Genomic DNA, 6,054 nt, shown 5'->3' with positions numbered 1-6,054 from the left:
AAGTCAAGTAAAAATCATCAGTTCCCCCAATACCTGCACTCTGACGTTTTAATCATTCATCCAATTGAACCTAGTTCTAGGAAAGTGAACATTCAGCACATTTGTGGCAAACCTGTCATTTTAATGTTTTGCCAATTGTGTGAAACTGTCATCACACATTGTCAAGACATTGTACTATAGACCTAGTAGGAGAACCATGCATTATGGTGGAGGCATACACCAGTCGCCGTAGTGACATTTCTAGTTTTTTCTATTATAAATAACATCTTGGCTTTATAGCATGATAAAATGTACCCCAGACTGATAAGATGTTTCAGTAGTAACAAATTAGGGATCTTTGTGCTGTCGAAACATTAAACTCTTTTGCATTTACCACATGGTGTTGAAATGCTCAATCCTAGTCCCCTGCAAACTGTTGCCTTTAATAGCATTTTCTATCATCCAAGGACAATGACAGGGTGAATACAATTAAGCGTGGACAGCATATGCGTGACTTGCCGTGCTATGATAACATTCACTATTACCTGATGAAGTTCATATGACATTCAGGTACGTTTTGCCTTCCCCTACCATTCTCTCATTGTTTTGCCAACATGTTTGAGAAGGGTGGTTGTTTCCTTCAGAGTACCGGTACTTGAAGATGGGCCAAATTTGAGGGGGTCTATTGCTATTTATTGATTTAAAGTCGTTTATCGAAAAACATGCAAAATAGTAGCCAAAAGGCTAAATTATGATGAACTGCATTGTAAAACATTATTATAACAACATAATATGCAACATTTCAGCAATAACAAGTAACAACATAATGCGAAGTGAAAACTAGTGAGCAACATGATATGTATTCTTGGTTAAATAAAAAAACGCAAAATAGTTGATCATATAATCTGCTGATGGTTCTTTGACGCAGTGAAATGAAATTTGAGCACTGCTCTTGCTATGTTTATCCACTGCCTGTAATTAAAAGAGTGATATTGAAGTTATGTTTAATGGAAACGGAACAATCTCCATTTATGAGCATGATGTATGCACAGTGCTTAAGTTTGCATCACTACACCTACTCCATGCAATGTATATCAGCGCCAATGTCACAGTCTTCATTGCAAACAATTTTTTCCCAGCAGGTTTTTTGTGTCAGGGACGATGTGACATTTTGCAATCTTTCCTAGTTAGTTTGTATAGCCAAATCAATAGTAAGTCAAATTCACCATGTCTGTTTGTGCTTGGACAACTACAACAGTTATTTTGGGGCAAGCTCGATGAAAGAATACTGCCTGCTGAGTGTTACATGTATATCATGTGTTTTTATTATTGACAATACATATTTTGTTTTATGTTTTTAAGCCTTTTGAAAGTGCCTTAAGTGAAGCTGTATAATTTTCGAAGTAATTATTGTGCCTATAGCTGTATGGCCTTCAGAAATAGGCACCCCCTTCGTATAATATTTTTCCTCATCAGGAAAATGGCCTATTAGAGGCCCAAATCAGGCAGGCAAATAATTTACTTCCCCCTTACTTTGGATTCCAGCCAGATTAATCACCTTTTCTTTTCTTTTTTTTCTTTTTTTCCCCCATGGATCTGGTTGATGCTATATTGCAATATTAATCACAATATACAATTATTTATTGATGATCTTGTAGACAGTGTTAATCACAGTATACCATTCCCTGATGTTTATGTAGACAGTGTTCACCATGATATACAACTGTACCACTCTTTGCTGCTATTTGACGGAAACCAAAACCCAAAGAGCAATGTGAATTGAGTGAAAGCAGCAACATTAGTAGAACACATGAGTGAAAGTTTGAGGAAAATTTGATAATCGATGCAAAGTTATGAATTTTTAAAGTTTAGGCATTGGAATGACTGGATAAGGAGACTACTTGAGTTCATGACATCATGTGTGGACAACAATATAAAGAGAACTCCACAAAAAATCATTTTTCGTGAAAATTACACATTCCATCAACTTAATACTGACATATGTTATGGGTAGTAATTATTCCCCGTGCTGAAAGCGGTTAGTCAAGTACTCTTTCATTACGCTAGAAAAGTGAAGGCATGTTGAATTTTGATGGTTATATTGATGGTTAATTCCATGTGGTGCCCTCAAAAGATTAGAACTTTTTCAGTAGGAGAACAGAATGAAACAAAAATAAAAGGCCTCTCACAAGCCTTTATTTTTTTAAATTAAAGGGGAAGTACACATTCTGTAGACACTGTAGTTGAGGTCTGTTTAATGATTGAATACAAATGTTATTGTTCTTCATGCCTTTTGGAGGAGCTGGATCAAGTGCACTTTTGATTTCCAGCAAAATGAACCCTTGTAATTCCTTTTAAGTTTTCTTCATTGTTTCATTCCACCTCTGTGACATGTATAGTTCCTATCGAGACAAGGTAGCACAAGCATGTCTATCTAAAGAGAAAAACAGTCATATCCCTTGAATGAACTGTTTGGTTTTCCTAAAACTTGAATCCACTGAGTATTTGCTTACCTTTCTGCATTTGCTATTCAAAATTCATTTGTATGCAAGTATATGATTGGGGGAAACTTCACTCTACCAGTAGACCCGTCACAAGTAGGCTTCAGGTAAACATATTGATTCTCTAAGGGGCCACTCCCCCATAGAAAATAACACTATGGGCCTAGAGTCCTCAAAGAAAATCAAATTTACCGGTGCATGTCCGCGAATGGCAAGTGTCTTGAGAAATTCGTGGCTTGAGTGAGTCATTAGCTTCCTCCAAATATTTCATCATACAAATGAAAGTTAATGTTGAAAGCTGCCTTCAAATATATGGACATTGCAAAGTGTCATTTTGTATACATTACTGTATACTTGCGAGTCCAGATGTGTGTGTGTGTGTGTGTGTGTATGTATATTAAAATGTGACAGTCAGGGCATCATTTGCAAACATGAAATATTTCACAGTCTCTAAATTGTGCAAATATTTGCTCCACTTCACTAGTGAGAAAAGAGGGGCATGTAGAAATTTGTGGAAGATATCAAAATGAGCCCAGAAATACTGTCATGTGGGATATTGGAGCTATAAGTTTACTGATATTGTCCAAATGCAAAGTTTCTGCTTGCACAGTTTATGTTAAAAAAAAAGAGAGAAAGAAATAATTGTAATTGTATTATGGCAATATTATTTGTAAAGAGTTTCATGTCATTATTTGATAAAGATCAAAGCCAAAAGCATAAACAAAACAAAATATATTGGACACTTATTATGTTATATATGCATGAATCTCCACATGAACAGTACATGACATCTCATATGTATACAGTAATTGATAATTCACTGAATGTTTTAGTATCCAAGGAAGTAGTCTGTTTACTCAGTTTTTATTTTTATTATGCCTCCGCCACGTAGTGGTGCCGGAGGCATTATGTTTTCGGGTTGTCCGTCCGTCCGTCCGTACGTCCGTACGTCCGTACGTACGTCCGTCCGCTTTCGTTTACGCGATAACTTGAGTAATATATACTGGAATTTTACCAAACTTGGTCCAAGTATGAAGTATGATGGGGCAATGATTTGATTAGATTTTAGGTGAAATCGGCTGAAGGTCAAAGGTCAAAGGTCAAGGTCAAATCATGAAATTTATCCGTTTACGCAATAACTCAAGACTGTATGGAGCAAATTTCACCAAACTTTGTTGGAGGATGATGTATGATGGGACAATTACTTGATTAGTTTTTCAGTGAAATTGGACAGAGGTCAAAGGTCAAAGATCAAGGTCAAATCCTAAAATTTATCTGTTTACGTGATAACTCAAAACTGGATGAAGCAGCTTTCACCAAACTTGGTCCAAGGATGATGTATGATGGGACAATTAGTTGAGTAGATTTTAGTGACATTGACAAGAGGTCAAAGGTCAAAAGGTCAAGGTCAAATGCTAAAAATGTTGCTATTTCCCCCATATCTATGCAATGCCCGCAGTTATTTTCTTGAAACTTAGTGTAGACATGTACTGCTGCATAAAGATTCTCCAGAGAGAGTTTCATGTCATAAGGTCAAAGGTCAAAAGGTCAAAGGTTAGGTGAAAATGTTGCAATATCACTTTTCTCACAAATGGTTCAATGTATCTTCATGGAACTTGGTACATATGCATGTACTGACTGGCAGTGATTAGGGAATTTAGGGGCCATGGGTCAATAGTCAGGGGGTCAAAGGTCAAGGTCAACTCCTCAAAATGTTACTATTTCCCTCATATAAGCCTGTACTAGTATATGCAATGATTGCATTATTAGTTTTAAAATTTAATGTACGTACATGTATTACTTAATGGAGATTCTCTTGGAAATTTCCAGCCAGAAGGTCAAAGGTCAAGGTTAAGGGTCAAAGGTTAGGTTTAAATGAAAAAAAAAGATATATTTTGTACTGTTTTTTTTTTTTTTAGTGTAATTACACTCTTTCTTCATACCTTGAAAATTATACTCCATGCATAAACTTATGACAAGGTCGGTCAGAAGTCAAGTAAAAATTTTCAATTCCCCAAATATGTGTACCTGCACTCTTTAATAGACAATTATAGCAAACCCAGTTTGTGGAAAGTGAACATTCAAGATATTTCTGATAAACCTGTTATTTCGATATTTTACCAGTTATGTGAAACTGTCATCACACATTGTGAAGACATTGTACTATACACCTATTGGGAGAATCATGCATTATGGTGGAGGCATCAGTCGCCGTAGCGACATTTCTAGTTTTTATAGTGATATCTTTTATTTACTTGATTCAATAATTTGGATCAATTACGTACCTTGCTCACGTACCTTACCTTAATCAGCTCATCGATCATTGTCCCTTAAAGGGAAAACTCTTGTTCTTACTATTCAAAATTGCATATTTTTATTGACTTTGAAATTGAAAGAAAGCATGTCCAGCCTTCTGATTGCATAGATTTTATAGAGATTTTTTCCAATAGACCACAACCAGAAAAATCCATCCCTTGCCCCTCCCCCCTCCCCCTCCCCCCCCCCCCCCCCCCAAAAAAAAGAAGAAGATATGCAGTATCTTCTTTACTAAGGCAGAAAGATAAGGCATTGGATAGACAAAAGCCATTTTATTAGTGTGGAACTAGTATCATGGCTAGTGACTCAGTTCAGAGGCTTGACAGTTATGGCACTATCCAGTGGACATTTCTTTGGCACTGGCCCAACGAACGTGACTTGTCAACTTTCAGTGTGTTTGAAGTGCACGCGCTTACCGGCCAAAAGTCACATGCTCTCTACCCTCTCTCCACCAGAAATGGGTCTGCAGTGAAGACCATGAAAATGTGACTGTGAAGAATATCACTCTACTGAACTCTATTTGACCTCAATTCATTGGCATGAACATGACCTTGTACATAAACAGGGTGTCAGGGTAATGATAGTAGCGTACACCTATATTGGCAGTAATGAGTAAAATTCTGTAAAAGGTGTGCTACTAGCATTTCTTTAGTATGTAACTGTAGAAAAAAAAACAAAAACAAAAACAGTGGGCTGATTAAAAAAACAGTAAGGTGGGAAAATACACAAATCTGTTGAAATCATCATAGCTTACAAGTATTCATTTGATAGCTGGTGGCAGTGCTTAGTGATGGGTCATACTGAGATGCATGAACTAGTACCTGCTACTGTGTGCATCATGGAATATTTCATTTTGTCTACAATGTTATGACTTGTTGTTGCATCTCGCTAGCAACAAGTGACTACCTTCCCCCGCAAGCTATGTGGTTGTCATAAGTCTCCTGTGTGAAAACAGAAATAGTGGCTGAAACAGTGAATACTTTTGGGGTATTGAATATCCTCCGCAATACGGCTGTACCATTTCTGCTCTTGGGAGACTGCTTCTAAATCCCTAGCAGTATTATTCCGAACACTTTGTCATTAGAATGGCATGCTACAAATGTAAGGCACCTCAATGCAAGACTGCAGAACTTATATATCTCATCTTGATGCAATATATAATCGTTGTTTGAGTAAAGCCCATTTGATTCCTCTACACCAAGTGTGCTAAAGACATGATGAGCAGTAATTTATGTTGTCTGGTGACTCATCAATTTTT

The sequence above is a fragment of the Diadema antillarum genome, unplaced genomic scaffold (assembly GCF_040938485.1).
Source record: "Diadema antillarum isolate AM-2024a unplaced genomic scaffold, OU_Dant_1.0 seq00000888_RagTag, whole genome shotgun sequence".
NCBI classification, from domain to species: Eukaryota; Metazoa; Echinodermata; class Echinoidea; order Diadematoida; family Diadematidae; genus Diadema; species Diadema antillarum.
The sequence above is the reverse complement of the archived record's forward strand: the minus strand, read 5'-3'. Positions refer to the sequence as shown.